Source organism: Neophocaena asiaeorientalis, unplaced genomic scaffold (genome assembly GCF_003031525.2).
Source record: "Neophocaena asiaeorientalis asiaeorientalis breed wild unplaced genomic scaffold, Neophocaena_asiaeorientalis_V1.1 scaffold143, whole genome shotgun sequence".
In the NCBI taxonomy this organism is placed as follows: domain Eukaryota; kingdom Metazoa; phylum Chordata; class Mammalia; order Artiodactyla; family Phocoenidae; genus Neophocaena; species Neophocaena asiaeorientalis.
Genome location: NW_020175536.1, coordinates 6226387 through 6247414, shown reverse-complemented (window position 1 = coordinate 6247414; position 21028 = coordinate 6226387).

Genomic DNA, 21028 nt, shown 5'->3' with positions numbered 1-21028 from the left:
TTGATATTCCATTTCTAAAAATCTCAAGTATAGGTCTTCCCTGGTGGCGCAGTGGTTGAGAATCCGCCTGCCAATGCCGGGGACACGGGTTCAAGCCCTGGTCTGGGAAGATCTCACATGCCGTGGAGCAACTGGGCCCGTGAGCCACAACTACTGAGCCTGCACGTCTGGAGCTTGTGGTCCGCAACAAGAAAGGCCATGACAGTGAGAGGCCTGCGCACCGCGATGAAGAGTGGCCCCCGCTCGCCGCAACTAGAGAAAGCCCACGCACAGAAACAAAGAACCAACACAGCCAAAAATACATAAATAAATAAATAATTTAAACTGACATGTCATTTTCAAAAAAAAAAAATCTCAAGTATAACAGCATCATCATAGCAATAACCAAGGAATAAGTGTAAAGGGTTAGCATTATCTATGATAGTTTACTAATTATTAACATAATTTTATATTTGTTGGTTTTAGATGCTACAGTTTTTGAGTATTTTTATGGAAACGAATTGCCTTTACTTTGTATAGCCTCAATATTTTTGTTTTTGGCAGCAGTTAGTGAATCACATTGTAAATGTGTAATATATCAAACATAGAGTGCTAGTTACTGGGCACAGAAAGTCAGGTAAGATATGTTCCTTGCCATTAAATGGCTTGTGGCCTACTTGAGAAAACAAACTTATAAATCAGTGGTGACAGTTGTGGTAGAGAAACTTTAAGGTGACTTCCATAACACCCACATCTCGGTGTTCACACCCTTGTATAATTCTTTCTCCTTGATTGTGGGAGGACCTGTGGATTACTTTTAACCAATAACATATGGCAATGGTGATAAGATGTGAAATCTATGATTACATTATGCTATATAAGACTTTTTCTTGCTGGTTGACTTGCTCTAGAACCTTTCCCCGCTTGCTGTCTTCAAAGAAGCAAGCAAGCCATGAGTCGCAGAGCCACAAATAAAGTATACCAACCAACTGAAAGCAAAGTTTTCCCCATTGAACTTCCCAATGAGAACCTAGCCCTTATCAACACCTTGATTGTATTCTTGCATAGGTACCCAACTTAGCTGTGCCCAGAATCCTGATCCATAGGAATTGTTAGATAAATGTGCATTGTTTTAAACTGCTAAGTTTGTGGTAATTTATTATGCAGCATAGAAAACTAGTTCAACAATTTCATGTTAGACAGCCTTATAATCATGCTGCTTTGGGAATACATGGTATGAGCACTGGAATCACAGGTCAGGAAGGATTTCTGGAGAGTGCAAGTCTTAAGCTAAAATTAGATGGATATTAGCTAGAAAAAAAGAGTTACCAGAAAATTTTACTTGGAGTTAGCTAGAAGAAAGAGGAATAGCATTTCAGATAGAAGAAAAACCTTGTGTGAGGTCTCAGAGGCAGGAGTGTGTCATTGTTGAACGGTATATTTTTGTAATATGGCTAAAGTGATGGTATATGTCTTAGTGAAATGAGAAATGAGAGGCTGTCAGGGGCCAGGATTTATATAGGACTTCTATCCTGGTAAGATATTTCAAATTTATATGATGGGAGATCTTTAATATAATTTAAACTTGGAAGATGTGATCAGATTAATGTGCAAAGTCAATTTAGCTTAGAACTTGTAATATATGATGAGTCAAAAGCCAATTCTAACTTTAAGAACAAAGATTACAAGAATAAGAAGCAACCAGCTCCTCTTTCCTTTCTCCTCCGTTGTGCCTTCTGAGAACTTCTACAAGGACCTCACCTCCTTGTATTGAATCTATTTGCCTGACTCTCTAAGAGACAACGAGGTTCTGATGGGCAACTACCATGTCTTATTCACTTGTTTCTCCAGAAGCTAAAACATTACCAGTTACATGACTTATACTACGACAAGATAAATTGTTACTGGCTTAATAGACCATTCAGGCACGGTTTTGTGAAGTTGAGAGTAAGTTTAGAATAAATAAGAGAGAGAGAGCAAATTAAAAGGTAAGAATTTCCACTTCAGAAAATATGCTCAAAGTATACCTGAAATAAATCACAAAATAATGGACTTTGCTTCTTTTTGCAAGCCTATGATATAATGTGTATACTATTTTTGTAGACTTATTTAAAACATTGTGTTTTGAGAATAAAAAAAAAGGCAATAATATCTACTATGGAATTTAAATAGTCATGTTGTATGAAACAAGCTTTGGAGTTCATGTTAGGCTGGGATTAGGATTGGAAAGTGGGATTAGAACAATAATTAGTCACCATATTTCTTGAATGAAATTGTGTTATAGACTTCTGGGAGGTCACTGAGGTATATTGAGCCTTATCCTATTTTGAATCATGCTGAAACATTCTTAGAAAACCCATATGATGAGCTATCATTCTTCCCTTATTCTCTGTCTTTCCAACTCAACTGGTGTAGTCTAAACTCTCTTTCTTTCACATCTAAATTATGGCACTACCTTCCTGGTTCATCTCTTGTGTCAAAACTAGACTAATAGTAAGGAAGGACGATGGGTTTTAAGTCAAACAGAGCCAATATTGAAACTGAGCTCTTATCCTTTTTTCAAATAGTCTAATTTCCTTGACTCTCTTTTCTTTATGTGAAAAAAACCCCTATTCTCTATTTGTAAGGATTATTGGGAATATTAAATAAGAAATTTTATATGTTTATAATCACAGTAAATATAATTCTCAGATATTGTTAATTATTTCTGATTTTTCACCAACTGAATAAGCCCAAATAAAGTAGGTAGATATTTACTGAGAGGTACCATGGGACAGAGGAAAAAAACATGATCAGTTGGACCTCGTCTACAGTCCTGTCTTTATTTCCTTATTTTTACATATATTTTCACATATACGACCCTCAAGTAATGTGCAGCTGGTGAGCAAAACAATTAACCAAATATTTATAAAATTGAGTAAAACTAGTCCTAGTATTGGCTAACCTCTCTGGCTGAAGCATAAGATGGGAGATTTGAGTCTTTTAGGTTACTATTCTGCTATGTTCATTAAAACAGTCTCAAAAGAATAATAAGTATAATAATAGCATAAATAATATATAATAATAATAATTAATATCTAGTTTATTCCCAGTGAATTGAGGACTTCACAAAATGTGATAAAAGTTGTTTCCTTGACTATTTAAAAGTGCTATTATTATACACTTTGAAAGTCTTTTCTGGTTGCGGTTCAATCTAAACTTGTCATAAGTCAGGAGTAAGCTCTCCATCATCACCATCATCAATTTTCCAACGTTCTAGAAACAAAATCATACACATGTGTAATTTAAACTTTTTTGACTATGGTAAATTTGAGAACAATTTAGCTGTCACAGTAGGAATCATGGGTAATATAGTATAAAAAATGAGAACAATGACATTATTACTGATAAGTATAGTCTAAAATTAGCTGATGTAGTGATTTCAGGCTTGAATGCACAGCTGTACCTTATACCTCTGAGAATTGTTTGCCAGAATCCATTTTCAGAGAGCTCATTTTTAGCAATCACTTTTTTGCAAACTTTAGTCATTGTTTATTAAGATTTATTTTTTCCCTGTATCAGTTTTGAAACTAATCACTCTAATAAAGTAACATTAAAAGATTTTATTCATTACTAAATATTCATTTTAAAAATACTAATTACTATTGGATTAGATAATGTTTTTGAAAGTAATTTGCATGCTTTTAAGTGTTCTATAAGGTAATACGTGTTGTCTCACACAGTAGGTGCTCAAGAAATGTTTTTGAATAAGTGAAAAATGTTATTCCTCTGCCTTTCCTTCTTTTACTTCTTCTTTTTATATTTCTTCTTTCATATATTTATTGAGCAACGCTTTCTCTCCAGCTCGCCAATATTCCTACCATGGTGAATGCTGGCTTGCAATTTAGATAAAATTAAGTGTTTTGTGGAAAAATAAAAATTTTCCCTCAGGGAATTGTTAAAATTTAAGAACTCGGTCCTCAGTAAAATGCACATATTCAAATATACACAATATTTGTATATATTTTAAAAGAGTAAGTATCACCTTTCCTCCTTCTCAAGTTCACTGCCAGGTTAAGAATGCATGGAATAGCATAGTGCTCTTTGGAAAGAAACAATTGCATGGAGATGAGAGCTACTGGCATTTGAAGGCTTATCCTACAAAGGGGTTAGAAAGCTGGTTATTTTGGGAGTTGGAATTGTGAAAAATATTTAAACATTTAGAGACTCTATAGGTTGCAAATGGCAGAGGAATAAAGAGATAGAGTGAATAAGTAGCTCAAGGTAGTTAAGATGTGTTGGGCACAGACCACGGGGCCTTATGATTAAACTTGTAACTCAAATAACAATGAGTTACAATCTACATATTTTTGGTTGGATCATATACTATGAAGTCCCATCCAGAAAAATATTTCAAACCAATTTCTCCTCATGAGTGACTCTCTGGGGTATTGACATAACAGAAAGGTTAGTGACTTTACATTAGAATCTCTAGTTCTCCCACGTGTATTGGTGACTTTGGGCAACTTACTGATCCAATTTGATCTTAATTTCTTCACTTAAATTGACAACAATAATACTCAACAATAATATCTCATGGTATTGGTATTATAATAGTAACATGAAATTAATATGCTGACTATCTGTTGCCCTGCATGGTGTTATTTTGATAATTTATACGGAAAGAAAGGAAAAAAATGTAGTTTTCTGGTGAGTATAAAGCTTCAAGTTTTACAATAATTTTTTTTAGTTATGTGGGTTTTTCATTGTTTTGGCCCAGTCCCTTTGAGCCAAAAGCAGAGATTGATTCTCTAATTAGATTTTATGTGATATATAAGAAATAGGTTATCTTTAATCAAATTCCTCTGAGGATTTTTCTTCAGAGAGTAGGACAAGATCTTTAATTCATTTTGTGGAAAGTACTGTTTAATTATTAAAATGTAAAGTACTTTGAATCAATTTAAAATTTTCCCAGAAGATTGCCTTCTTTTATAAAGAATATTTGGGAAAGGGGAGTTAAATATCAGTTAAATTATATAAAACCTTCCACAAAAAAAGATAAAGTTAATAAACAACTAATCTAATTTAAGTCAATATATGCCTCAGAATTGAGTTGTGTTATACCCAAAAGAAGTTTAAGATATAGACATAAGATATGAAGAAAAAATGAGGGAGCTCTACATGTCAGAAAAGTAATATATTGTTTCAGAATGGGGAAAGACAGTAATGGAAGCCAACGAGAATCCTATTGTTTTCATTTTGCTTTGACTTAGGGAGGAGACAAAGGAAACCAAAGACTCAGTCCACTAACAACTGTTTGACAGGAGCAGCCAGTGCAGGGGAAGACTAGCTCTGACAGCACTGTGACCACTTCAAGCCTCAAATCAGGGAGAGTGCGGGTACAGGCAAAATTCTGGGACAAGAAATCCTGGAAGTGCTGACGTGAGGGATAAGGACAGAAATTACTTACTTTAAGAAAAAGTGGCTCAATGAGAGGATACTGTGGAAGATAATTGGGACTTGTACAATGGCAAAGAAATGATTTTTCTTCTGAGATTTACATTTTATATTGACACCTCATTTACTATAAATTTTTGACACTCTCTATGGTCCCTTTCAGCTCTCAATTTTCTGTGGTGTTTAGAGGTATGATACTGATATTTATGCTAATATTCTGATAAAGATTTCATTTTGTTTAAAAGAAATAAAATACATTGCCCTGATTGAATGTTTCTAAGTCTGGCTATTTGTTTTTGGGTCTTTATCCTGAATTTCCATGCTGTTATATAAAACAGGGAAAGCAATAGTACCACTCCTGAGATCCAGAACAGATACCATGGAGACTAGTAAACCTTCCAGTAGGCTGGTCTATAGACAAAGTTTCAGCGAAACACTCAAACAATTCCCATCATATAAATAAAATTGGGAGTTATTATTTAATGCTATTGCTATTATTTTTGGATTTCCCACATACAATCCCAAGGAGTGGCTAAATTTTCTCACACAACTATCATTACAGAGAGATCAACTTTTTCAAAATGCATCACAAGATAAAAATTGTATCCCTAGATGGAGAGCAGTGTTGGAAGACACTATATCAGACTTCCATTTAATAGTAAAACATTTGACTAAACCATGTGATGGAATTTTATTTGATATTCCACAAACTCACTAGAAAAGAGGATGGAGCTGAGTGAGGTACAAGATTTTTTTCCCCCTTGTTCTGACCCTCTGCCCACTTTCTATGGACATGTACTATCCAAAGTGATCTATTTTTCGGAGTTGTATTTAAAAAGTTGTGACAATAGTTCAAGTCCTTATTGATATTGAGAACATACTTAAACCTTTTACAGTAGTCCACCCTTATTCCCAGCTTTGCTTTCCATGGTTTGTTACCTATGGTCAACTTTGGTCTGAAAATATTAAATGGAAAATTCCAGAAATAAGCAATTCATATTTTAAATTGCATGGAGTTTTAAGTAGCTTGATGAAATCTTACACCATCCTGCTTCATCCCACTTGAGATCATTCCTTTGGCATATTCATGCTGTATATGCTACCCACCACATAGGCACTTAGTAGCCATCTCAGTTATCAGATCCACTGTTACGGTATCACAGTGCCTGTGTTCAAGTAATCCTTATTTTACTTAACAATGATCCCAATGCACAAGAGTAGTGATGCTGGCAATTCAGATAGTCTCTCACTGTGCCTAATTTATAAATTACGCTTTATCATAGCTATGTCTGTGTAGGAAAAAACTTAGTATACATAGGGTTACGTACTGTCTGAGATTTCAGGCAACCACTGGGTATATTGGAATATAACCCCTGCAGATAAGGGGAGACTACTGTACATCCAATTATTTTCAAGTCTCCCAACGTTTATTTTATTAAAAATTCATCATAATTTTTTCATATTTCCTAATATTTCAAAACACATTTTTCCTAATTAAAAATATCTTTTTATCTCAATAATAAAAGTAACACCTGTAAATCATGAAAACTAAAATATTATTAAAAAGTGAAGATAAGGTAATGATTACTACTGTTAGTTTTTTGGTGAATATAGACATCCCCCTATAAAAAGTTACATAGACAGGACTTCCCTGGTGGCGCAGTGGTTGAGAGTCTGCCTGCCGATGCAGGGGACACGGGTTCGTGCCCTGGTCTGGGAAGATCCCACATGCCGCGGAGCGGCTGGGCCCGTGAGCCATGGCCACTGGCCTGCGCATCCGGAGCCTGTGCTCCACAACGGGAGAGGCCAGAACAGGGAGAGACCCGCGTACCACAAAAAAAACCAAAAAACAAAAAACACAGATATTATGAATATAAAATTTACGTTTTCATGCTATATATATTCTATAAACAATGTTTTCATTAAATGGTATGACAAAGACATCTGTCATGCTAAGAAATAAAGATCTATATTGTAGATACCTGGTTCATAGTTTGGCCATAATACTTTATATATTCATTTATCTGTAGATGTACATTTAGGGTTTCCCCCTAGTTTATTACTGTTATAAAATTGACTTTAATTAGCAAATATATAGGCACATTTTTGTACATGCATCTGATTATTGCCTCTCAATATATTCCAGGAAGTAGGATTGCTAGGTTGAAGGATATATAATTTTAAATAAATTTTGATACAGGAAGTGTATACTCAACATGGCAACCAACAGGGAGTGAAGGCATTTCCTCACTCCCATCTTCACTAGACTTTCTAATAGACTTTGTTGTTCTTTTTTTTTTTTTTTTTCACTGCCGTGGCCTCTCCCATTGCGGGGCACAGGCTCCGGACGCGCAGGCTCAGCGGCCACGGCTCACGGGCCCAGCCGCTCCGCGGCATGTGGGATCTTCCCAGACCAGGGCACGAACCCGTGTCCCCTGCATCGGCAGGCAGACTCTCAACCACTGCGCCACCAGGGAAGCCCTTTGTTGTTCTTTTAAATATTCAAAAACCTTATTGGCATTGAAGGGGATCAGAATATTCCACGTCCCTAAAAATGCCACTTTGGCATAAGAATTATTTTGAGCTTGAAGTCAATTGAAAAACAACAAACACAAGAAAAGCTCTCTGTCCTCCACCTTTTCTACCTAAGAGCAGGGCATAAATTGCTCTTCATAAAGGTAATATACATTTCCATCTGTAAAGGTGTTCTCTCTCCCATGCCAGGAAGACCTGAGGTAACACTGAGATGAGTCTGCATAACACATCTTAATAAACAACCCTTACTTACCATACATCTCCTAGTCAGCTTCTCACAATTTATTGCTCTTTTTAAAATGATGTATAAGCCCCTAGTCTAACCACTTCTTTGGGTTTTCACTTTTTTTCTGTGGAGTCTCCATGCACATAAAATTTTTATGCTTTTATGCTGTTAATCTGTCTTTTGTCAGTTTAATTTGCATGTCTCAATTACAGAACATAAGAACATTAGAGAAAAAGTTTTTCATTCCTTTTAGCGTAAAATACCTTCTTGTGTGTGATGTCACAAAGTTGAACATAGAATGACATTAAAGTTGAAAAAAATTAAAAAGTTTTCAAAATAAAGTTTAATTTCACAATATCCTGCTTATAGTAGAAAATGGCTATCTATAAATAGCTCTCAGATAGCTGTTATTCCAGTTTGGCAAAGCAAGATTTAAAGCTCATAATGGGTAAGAAATAAAATAAGTGCTTCTTTCCTTCTTTCTTATCTTCCTCCCTTCCTCTCTCTCCTCCTCCTTTTCTGTCTTCTGTTGCAAACCCTAATTGAAAACATACTTGATCCCTTAGTTTCCTTAGGTGCTGGAACTTCAAAAAACAAATTGTGCATGACTGTCTTTCTCTAGGAGCTTACAAGTGATGGTGTGTAGATGACTGCAATAAAACAAACAGCCTTGAAAATAGTGGCCTTCTTAATGGTGTAATTTCATGGGTGGCAAAAAAGACTTTCCCATTGCAGGGGTGAAATGAACAAAAGCTTTGGAGTTAGATGAGTGGGAGTTTAAAGTGTTTGGCTCATCTGCTTGTCAACCATCCAACTTAGGGCAAGCCTCTTAATTGTTGTGGAGCACAGGCTCCGGACGCGCAGGCTCAGCGTCCATGGTTCACGGGCGCAGCCACTCCGCGGCATGTGGGATCTTCTCGGACCGGGGCACGAACCTGTGTCCCCTGCATCGGCAGGAGGACTCTCAACCACTGCGCCACCAGGGAAGCCCAAGCCTCTTAATTCTTGCTAAACCTCAAAGTCCTCATTTGTAAAACAGAGAGAATAATCATGACTCAGAAATTCTTTGAGAATTAAAAATTGTTTAGAGCACACAGCCTAATTTTTGTATTCGGTAAATATTATTTTTATTCTTTATTATTACTTGAAGTTTCACAATAAAAACTATAGAATGTTAGGACTGATAGAGTTTATCTTTAAAGATAACCAAGTTTTAGTTCAGTGTGTTAAAGTTAAAAACAACAACAAAACAAAACAATAAATGGAGGCTTAGAATGGGCAATAACTTACCCAAGGATAAATAGTGATTAGTTCAGCGTCACACAAGTTGAAAGTTAAAAGACTCAGAGTGGGTGCTTATGTGAGATTAAGATTAATTCTTTACCTTAAGACTTTATCCCCTTTCAAAATTCAAATTATCTCAGAGAGAGATAACATCCTAAGTCTGGTTATCAGTTATAATTTAGTGCTACTGTTCATAGACCCGATAAAATATTTCCTGAGATAGTCATAAGTCTTATATTTCATATAAAATTAGGAACTATAGATAAAGATGAAACATACCATATTCTCTGAGAAGAAAACCTAGCAGAAAGGATACATATGAATCACCAAAGGACAGAGGGAGAATCTCTCTGCTAGGCATTTTCCTATGGTATTGCATTACCTTTTTTTTTTTAATCTTATGATAATATGAAGTGGCTGACATTATCTCCATTTTGAAGAAAAGATCTGAAGTTCAGTGAGAAATTTGGTAATGAGCAGTAGAGTCTGTACTCAAAACTGTCAGCTTGACTTCAAATCCTATGGTATTCCCATTATACCATAATGCCTTAAATATGCCAAGACTGACTATTTAATAAACAGTTCTGTCTAAAACCAACCTTGCTGCTCCATCCAGCTTATAGTTCCAAGATAAATTTATAGTCCTTTTTTTCGGGGGGTAGCTAGAACAAAGCAACTCTTATTAAAGGACCATTACCAAAAGAACATGGGAGCTTAAACTTAAAACAAAAGTAGAAAAACTTAATTAGACCTAATACTTAAGAAAAAAGACTATATACATAGTCTGCTATGTTACTTTTAAGACTATCAGATCAGAATGGCCCCAAGTTTTGTCTCCCAAATCTCTTCTATCTTCACTGTCCTCACTAGAGGCACACTTCTTTAGGTTTGTTGTAAGAGCCATTCTTAAATTTATGTAGCACTTTGTACTTTGTAGCACTTTGCATCTCTTTGTTAGCGCTTCTGGTTTCAATGGCAGTCTCCACAAACAAGATGGGAAGGTAATTGAGGCTTTTTATCTTCCAGGCTTCTGGATATGGTTAGACTTTTAGGAAGAGTGGTGGAGAGGTTGAAGACAAAATGTGGAGGGGACTTAGAGGCATGGCGTGGGCAATCAGAAGGGCAATCTGTCTCCTACATAGTTTACATACAGTGAGCTTTGATGGGATAATTGAGTAGGAGAAAATCTAGATAGGCTCTACATTTAGGCCTTAGTAACCCAAAGTGTTTGCTACGTTCAACTTCATTGTAAGAGATTATTATTTTGTGATTACTTCTGTGAAGTAAACATAGTCATCATTATTATCCACAATCACAGATTGAAGAAATATTTTTTTTATGGTGGGGGGACACAGAGAAACAAAATCATTCCCAACCCCAAGGAGGGGATAATACTCAACAGAGCTCAAGTTTATCTTATTCACCTTGTGACTTGGTACATCAGACCAAATAAATGACTACATGCTTGTAGAAGATTGTGTTACTTTTCACCATATAGCTTGATTTATCTCCTGTGGTACTACAAGTGTGGAAGGTTATATACCTTTGTCTGCTGAACCCAGGCTATCCATGTGACTTTTTTTGATCAATAAAATTTTGTCAGATGTGACATGTGGCATTCCATGAACCAGCTTTAAGAACTAGTGTCTGGTTCATAATTGTCTCTGTTTTCTTGGCATCTGTGATCATGGAAGAATAACATGAGATGATATCTCTGTCAAACTGGTCAGTGAATGACCACAATGAGCAGAACCTTCTTATGAACCTGCAATAGATATATAGTGTGAGTAAAATATGCACTTTATTGTTTTAATCCATTGAGTTCTCAGGTTATTTATCGTTGCCACATAACCTCACCAATCCTGATAGACTGTGTAAGTAATATTTCTTGAATAAATGAATAATGAACCTGTTTTTAGTGTCTAATATTTGTAATTGACTTGCTATTTGCTATAGGATGTTAAAAGTTGAATACTACATTTTGAAAATAATTTATAAATATATTTACTTAGAAAATACAATGTAGAAATTATAAATAATAATCCTACCTTGTGGTCAGGAACAGTTTCCTTGAGTAGTTACTAGGCAACAGGGTTTTTATAAGGTTACAATAATAATGTGAAAGGAAAGGAATTATTTTACCAATTCTTTAAATATTTACTGAGTGCCTACTGTGAGTCAGACATTTTGTTTAACATTTCCTTTTATTCAAACATATAATATGTGAGCCTGTTGAGCGGTTATTTTTTAATTTTCATAGGGAACTGGCAGGTTAATTCAATCCTAGCATTTAGGGAAGAGACTGCATTTCAATCCATTCCATTGTTTCCCTCCTACACAGAGGATAAATGCCTACTGGGAGACATTTACACTTAAAGACACTCTTACTATGAAGGCAAACTTGATAGCTTTAATGTTAGTGGAGAGGATTATTAAAGTTTATATGTCCACTGATAAGGGCCAGCCAGTTCCTTTCCAGAGCAGAAGTTTATTGAATCAAAAAAGTCAGGAAAAGTCAAGGCTGGGAAGAATCAGAGGACACATTTTTGGTTATGAGGCTTGTGGGAAAGAAAAGTTCTGGTCCTGAATGGAACTGAAGTAGCAGAAGAACACAGCAGCAGGAAAATAGATAATGTGAACCAATTAATACATTTAAAATTTTGACTTCCAAGACTGAATTCTGTTGAACTGAGCAGGAAAATAGAAATCTATTTTCCTTGGGAATGGGGGGAAGTATATAATTCTGGAAAATTAAGAAGGAAGATGAGCAAGGTGGTTCTGTTGGAAGTGACCCTGGAAATCCCTCAGCTATCTCTGATTGAGAAGTTTGTATAGTGACTCCTCATGAGTTGGCTTTCTCTTTGGCCAGGTTCCCTTAGGCAGACAGACTTTTGTGGTCATCTCTGAAACTAAATATAACACCTGCCTTACAAGGCATGATGGATGGGATCTTTGCAGGAAATCCACCAGAGAAGATTATTAGTTATTTAGGTAATTATTGGAATATTTTAAAGGATACTGTAACAATATTCAGAAAGCCATGGAGAAGCCATTTAAATTATCTGGACATTATCAGAGCCTCTGATTCTGTCTGTATCTGCTCCATATATAACAACTGTACACTTGATTCAACTGATTGTAAATTCTACCCACTCTTCTCAGCCTATTTTGAATTTTACCTCCTTCAAGGATCTTTACTGCTGCCTTAAACTGGGTATAACTTCTTTCAGTAAACAATCATAAAATTTCAAATATAACTTATCATGCATGTCCTTCACAACTGCATGGAAAGTCCAAAGATGATAGACCTGTTGTCTTACTTGTTTCTTTATCACACACAGAGCTCAGCATAGTGCTATGAACATAAGTGCTTCATTAATATTAATTGACTTTAATTTTAGGTTTTACAAATAAGGTTATAAATCTAAGGTTGTGAGAAACTTTGTTGGCTATGTGGCTGACATAATATGCATTTTTTAAAAAAAATTGAAATATATTTTGATGGTCAAAATTTAATTTAAACTTTCAAGTGGTACTGGAAATCAATCTTTTCAAATTTCAGTGATACATACTGCTAGAGAAGTCTCTTTTGGTAGCTATGATTTCAGTAGAAACTGTATTTTCAGAAACAAAATTTTCATCAGCCCCTAGAAAATTCTCATCATCCTTCAGAATGATGACTTTAGTCCATTTGCTAATGTTTGTCTATATATATAAGAAAGTGTTTCCTGGAGTTTCTGTACTCGGTACCAGAGCATTAAACTTTTAGCCTTGTCATTAGCTAAAATTCAAAGCAACAGCCAAAGAGATAGGTTGAAATGGGAACCCCTCTTGTTTGGTCCCTGACAGTTGCTGTGGTTGTAATTGCTATATTGGCTCTTCTTCTTGACTGCAATCACGGCATTGCAGGACAACAGTCATTTAAATACTATAAGCTGAAAATAACATGGTTAAGAGCCATGTTTGATGTTCATATGTGGTTTTTTGGCATCTCTTGTGCAGACCCATCTGTTTGATGGCAGAGTGCCTACATACAAGGTAGTATGCCAGTTTCTTTGGGGGGTAATAATGCTAATTAAGAGTGGTTCTCAGTGAGCAAGCTGCCAAATGTTACAAGTACCATCTCCTTGTTGACTCTTCTCTTTTGTTTCTGTTTTACCACATGGAATATATAAGCCTCCTTGAATCAATCTAGCTCCTGGATTTTCATTTTTCTTCCTTTTCTTCTTTTTTTTTGGCAGGGAATGCTTAGACATGGCTATAAATTCAAAATTGAAGGACATATTGTGTGGCCATGTTTAAAGAATACTAAGGGCAGTGTATGTTAATCAGACTCATTCTGAAAGAATATTATCAATGAAATCAAATTCATTTTAGGAAGACAATAAAGTCATTTTTCTTTCTCAATATATTTCTGCAGAAGCAGTACTCCAGCATGTATGAATAGATCAAGCTATTAAATGCATAAAGACATAGAGACCAGTGAATAATCAATAATTTAATTAAATCATTATAGGTACAAAATTGATCAAGTGAAAATGTAACATACTGGAGACAAGATTTCAAGACCATAGATTATGAGGTCAGAGAGAAATCAAATGAGGTGTCAGTGACATAGAGAAGGATAATCATAAAAGCCCCTGCAGATAGTGAAGGCTAAATAGTACTGAAATTACTCATTTATGTTAGTGAGTTTTAGAAATTAAACTGGAATCAATGTATATTTATAAAGCATTAATTTATGCTGGATGTTGGTGGTGGGGGACTATTGGGAGGGAATTAGAAAAACCCCCCGCAATGCTGGCCCTTAAGGACCATACAATCTAATAAAGTAAGTTAAAAATAAGCAATTACTTTTGATTCAAGACAGAGCAATATATACATGCTAAATAAATGGAAAGTAACATGTTCTGGAAACAAAAAGGAGGGAATATTTATGATTATTTCACCATGGAAGGCTTCCAAAATAAAGGTCACAGATGAGGTGGGTCTTTAAGGTAACAATGTATCCCAGTAAGCAAAGAGTAACTGGGGGCCAGGAAGAAATACTAAGCTAAAGGACCACCATGGGTAAAGGAATGGAGGTTAAGGTTTGTTCTGTAGATAATGATGAGTCCATCCATAAATCCTGAAGGGTTTTCACCATGAGAAGTCTTGAAAGTGTTACTGAACCAAATTTGGATTTGCTCACCCACTCACAGTAAAGCCAATCTACTGACACTGGGTCATAGTTAAAGAAAGTACAGCATTTATTGTAAGGCACCAGGCAAGGAGTTTGGGGCAGCTAATACTCAAAAAAACCCAGCTTCAGGGAAGCATTTTTGTTTTTAACATCTTTATTGGAGTATAATTGCTTTACAGTGTTGTGTTAGTTTCTGCTGTATAAGAAAGTGAGTCAGCTATATGTATACATATATCCCCATATCCCCTCCCTCTTGTGTCTCCCTCTCACTGCCCCTATCCCACTCCTCCAGGTGGTCACAAAGCACCAGGCTGATTTCCCTGTGCTATGCAGCTGCCTCCCACTAGCTATCTATTTTACATTTGGTAGTGTATATGTCAACGCCACTCTCTCACTTTTTCAGGGAAGCATTTTTAAAGGCAAAGTGAGGGAGAGGAGTCACAGGATATGTGATCGGCTCCTGTACAGTTCTCTGATTGGTCGATGGTGAGGTAACAGGGTAGTGTCACAAGGGTTAGCACTATAGATCCTCAGGTTCCAGCAGATCTGGGGGCTATGTGCTCATGGTCATCAAGTAGTTAACTTTTTACATTTGGTGGGGCTTTTAGCAGCAACAGTTCAGGAAATGTGCATCAGATACTGTTATCTAGGTACTTCAGAGAGGAACTAAAAGTTCTGTTGACTACCATATGGCTGATTTACTATTTAAATCCTTACCAGTTCTCCTGACCCAACTGTTATTTTTGTTGCTACATGTTCACATCCTTTTAATAATTAATTCTTGAGCCAGGCTTTTGTGACTCAGGGGAGGCCTGGGAGACTACATTTTTCTACAAACAAGACACAGGCAGAGGATATGGGGGGAGCGTTTGTCACAGGAAAGCCCCACAGGGTCCTGATCGGTTACAAAACCAGTGGTGATACACTGTAGGCTCCATGTGAGTAGTGGAGGAGCAGAACAGTTATTTTAGAAAGTTAACTTTGGCAACAGCAAGAAACATGTTTTGGAGAGGTGAGAAACTCAAGTTATGAAATCAAATTAGGAGACTGTTTTAGGAGAAATAGTTATTGTGACAGAAGCCCTCTTTGGTACAATCTGCCACTTGGAAGGTATAAAACTCTTTAAAACCATCAGCTTAAGTTTGTGTGGGTTGACAAGAAATTTGAACTTCAGATGCAGATTGATTAGCTAAATAGATCTTAATAGAAGACTGAGAGCTGTAAACATGGTACACACTTTACATTCCCACGGAAAAGAGAGAAGCTTTATATAAAATATAAATAGTAATGATATAAAAGTCAGTCTATGAGTTATGTTTCTTTTTTTTTAACATCTTTATTTGAGTATAATTGCTTTACAATGGTGTGGTAGTTTCTGCTGCATAAAAAAGTGAATCAGCTATACATACACATATGTCCCCATATCTCTGCCCTCTTGCGTCTCCTTCCCTCCCAGCCACCCTATCCCACCCCTTTTGGTTGGTCACAAAGCACCGAGCTGATCTCCCTATGCTATGCAGCTGCTTCCCACTAGCTATCTATTTTACATTTGGTAGTATATATATGTCCATGGCACTCTCTCACTTTGTGCCAGCTTACCCTTCCCCCTCCCCATATCCTCAGGTCCATTCTCTAATAGGTCTGTGTCTTTATTCCTGTCTTGCTCCTAGGTTCTTCATGACCATTTTTATTTTTTGATTCCATATATATGTGTTAGCATACGGTATTTGTTTTTCATTTTCTGACTTACTTCACCCTGTATGACAGACTCTAGGTCCATCCACCTCATTACAAACAACTCAATTTCATTTCTTTTTATGGCTGAGTAATATTCCATTGTATATATGTGCCATAACTTCTTTATCCATTCATCTGTTGATGGACACTTAGGTTACTTCCATGTCCTGACCATTGTAAATAGAGCTTCAATGAACATTTTGGTACATGACTTTTTGAATTATGGTTTTCTCAGGATATATGCCCAGTAGTGGGATTGCTGGGTCATATGGTAGTTCTATTTTTTGTTTTTTAAGGAACCTCCATACTGTTCTCCATAGTGGCTGTATCAATTTATATTCCCACCAACAGTTCAAGAGGGTTCCTTTTGCTGCACACCCTCTCCAGCATTTACTGTTTGTAGATTTTGTGATGATGACCATTCTGACCGGTATGAGATGATCTCTCATTGTAGTTTTGATTTGCTTTTCTCTAATGATTAATGATGTTGAGCATTCTTTCATGTGTTTGTTGGCAATCTGAATATCTTCTTTGGAGAAATGTCTATTTAAGTCTTCTGCCCATTTTTAGATTTGGTTGTTTGCTTTTTGATATTGAGCTGCATGAGCTGCTTGTCAATTTTGGAGATTAATCCTTTGTCAGTTGCTTCATTTGCAAATATTTTCTCCCATTCTGAAGGTTGTCTTTTTGTTTTATTTATGTTTTCCTTTGCTTGACAAAAGCTTTTAAGTTTCACTAGGTCCCATTTGATTATTTTTGTTTTTATTTTCATTGAGGACAAAGTTGGCTGTGGGTTTGTCATATAAGGCTCAGCCTTCTTCCCATAGCTTTTACCCCTTTTTGCTTCTATACTCTTTACCAAATAGGTAAAGCAGGTTTATTATCATTTGATGCATGGTGGATGTCTGTCCATGGAGAAGCCTATTTGGAGTAAGCAGGTTTGAATTACGAGAAGCAAGAATTGCATTATGCAAATATTCTGTTAAAATTACTCTAAAATTGAATTTAAATTACACCATTCCACATAGAGTTAGGCTTTGAAAATGAGGATAGATTTGAAATGCACTGGGCATTGAAAACTCTTTGTGGCTCTACCTTTTCAGCCAGAAGAAAGGTAATGGGCAGGAAGACTATTCAAAGAAAAAGAGACAGAAGCACATGGAAAAGAGTCTAATATGAAACAAGAAGCCAAAAGATTGCTAATAGCTGATGTAACATTTTAAAGCACAGATTTTTCCTATATATTTAGTTAACAATAACCTTATTACATTGTTACTATGCCTTTATATTTCTTCCCTTCGAGAATATGTCAGTACGCACTTTATGTACAGTAGTATAGAAATTACAGTCTTTCTACTATATTTATCAGGCCCATTTAATTGGCCTCCTAAAGGAGGCAAATACCTTATTTACCTGAAGATAATTACTTATGTTTGGGAAAAATCTCTATCATTCAAATGGCAAATATTTTCATTATTATGAAGGAGAAAAATAAAGATACATTATTTAGGAGTAAATGATGGTTATGAAAGGCAATAATACTCTTTAAACATCACTGTTCTTATAACCATTGGAATTATGCAAATATTTTAAACTCTGTAAATTGGACCAAAGATTTCTTTTCATTTCAGTTAGATATGGATATCATGCTTAGTCTAATATAGAGGCACAGTCTTCCAGGGCATAATTCACTTCCTGGGAATAACTTCTTTTCCTACTCTTTCTCTTGTTATCTCTGAATATGCCTTTGAGGAAATCCAGTCAATAAACCCTTATCGGTCTATTGGTATAGGAAGGGCACAGTCAATAATTGCCTCTAATTCCCTGTAGCTGGAAGCAATCCTTACCTTCCATTGATTAGTGATCTTATAATCAGTGTTACTATTGGGGTGGACATGCATATCTGGAGACCTCAACATAGGAAAATAGTGCGGGAATAACTGACATTTCACCACTCTTCATTTTTTGTCCAGGGCAGACATTAATAATCAATCACAGCAGTCTTTTCCATTGAGTCAGGGCATGGCTTCAGATTTAACACAGAACTCTGGAGCGCCTCATTAGTCAACAAAATTTTTTCATGAAAGATAAAACCTGTTTTTCAAAATATATGCATAGACTTTAAAATCAGAAAAGCTGAATTCTGGTCCCAGTTCTGCCATTTGGGCAAGTCACTTTACTTCATTTAGCTTCTTTAAATCTCTCTTTTCTCATTTAAATTTAGTTATATATATATATATGTATACATATAATACTATTTAATAATAATATATATATCCTTTTCTGACTATACATTAGATCAAATGTGATAAAACTTTGTAAATTGCAAAGTGCTATTTAGACATAAGGTATCTATTCATTTCTACTAGATTGGAAATGCCGAACATAATGCTTGCCTTACAGCACACTCATTCACCTTCCCTTCTTAGCCTTATTTAAGAATGTGATAGGGAGCTCTCTGCTAACTTACGGTCCTTTCTTCCCTTATTCAAAGTACAGCTTAGAGAAACATTTTCCCAAAGATTTAAGTGGTCCAAAATTTAACAACATTCTAAGTCTCCTTTCAATAGCTCTTGCTGCCAGTAATACTACATAATTAACAGTCCACATGACAATGGTGGAGACTCCAACATTTCTGATTGTGTAGCCTTTCTATTGACAAGATCAGCATCTTGTTTTTGAAGAAGACTGGTGTTTGGAGAGTGATGACCAGGGGTGCATATGATTCCATAACAGTTAGAAGCAAGATAGATAGTGGCATCTGAAGGAATATTTTTAAGGTCTAAATGAAGTATCAAATTATTCAAGTTCTTCTAGCTAAAGGGAGTCTCAGCAAAAAGGGGATTTCTTTATAGAAAAAGAGTTGGTTCCCTTTATAGTATCAGATCACCATATAATTATTAATCTTATACCTCAAAAACATTTATTTTCTACCTTAACACAATGGCGATTATACAAATAACCACTAGTTTGCAAATATGTGATTTTATTTCATTCTTAAAATAAAAGGAAGATATTTTAGTTTCAGGTACTATTTATTCATTTATTAGCAGCTATTGAGTCGTCCAAGTGCCAGGTCCTGTACTGGAAACGGTGCATATCTACCCTCAAGAAGCTTACGTTCTGATGAGGAAAAGAACATGTTATATAGGTTACAGACACTTTGGAGCATGGGAGAGAAGAACGACTAGTTTTGTCTTTTACCTTTCTTTTCCCTATAGTTTTTCATCATCTGTGCTCTCAAATTCTCTCACCACTGCCAGCTGTACTAAATCTCTCAGTAGCTTCTCTAAGGATATTTTTACTAGGAAAATATTGTCTTTAGTCATGCCTAGAGGACTTCATTTTGAAAAAAAAAGATTGGACTTATTACTTCCAATTTTTGAAGGACAATATCATATCTCTTACTCAGGAACTACTTTCAAAATATCTTGGCAACTTCATGGTCAAAGTTAAGAGGAAAAAAAAGCCTATTGTCTGCTACTCCTTTGAGCCTTCCCTTTCAGTTCTGGGTTCCAGTTTGAGAGAACTGTCTCACTTTCAGGATGTTGGCACAGAATATGACCTCACTATTCAGGAGTGATCCTATTCTCTTTCACAGCATAGAGAGTTTATACTTAACTTTCTATGAGTACGATTGCCATATAATACAATGCCACAGCCACAACTACCATATAGTAATAACTGCACAATCCAGTTATCATATTGCTATTCCCTCTCTCCCTCCACTTATAAACATGCAATAATGTCCTGATTGCTTTTGTTCCCTTGCAAATTTCTTTTATTCCTGGTTTCCTGATAGGTTCTGTTAACTTAGTTAGAAACATATTTCCTAGCACGGAAGTAAAGTTTCTAACACTTTTTGCCATACAGATGAGTGACACATATGCAGAGACACATTCACACAGTAGAGACAAAGTGCACATGTTTTTAGTCTTGGGACAGAAGAGAAGAAAGAGAAGGAACCTAACCAAAGAAGAGAATTAAGGGCTGAGATGTCTTATATTCTAGGCAAGTTTTGATGTATATTAATGTCAAAGAGGAGTGGGTAAAGTCTTACTGGCCCTCAAGAAGGATTACAACTTCTGTCATCTGGTCTCAGAGCTTACAGAGCACTGACTGACTGAATAGTGTCCAGTTGCCTGAGGCTGTCCTGTCTCAGCAATTATCAAAACCTCCATATTCTGCACCCTGTTGGTTGTAGAGCTAATCATTTTGAGATTAGTCAGGCATCTGGGATCTGAGTTTCCCAGGAAGCCAGAGGATTGACTATTTAGAAGCTAAACTGTAAAAGCAAGAGTAACCTACTAGACCTTTTAAAAATTGCAGTAAAAAGCTACTCAAAACAGAGTATTGATTCCTAATTCAAACCAAATACCTTTTCAAATTTCATCTGCCAAATTTCTATCTATAGCCTGTGATAGTTTTGAGACCAAAAAATAATAGCTCAGTACATAGTAATGTTTTCTTGAAGGGTCCTCAAGTGAGGAGATCGGCCTGGGCACCTTAATGAGACATGAACATGCATATATTTCCAGTATGTCTTTGCTAACTTGATGAAAGAAAACCAATCATAACACTCAACCTGACCCCCTATTTTTCACTATTGAACATGGAAAAACTATTTAGTCGAGCTTAGTTTATTCACT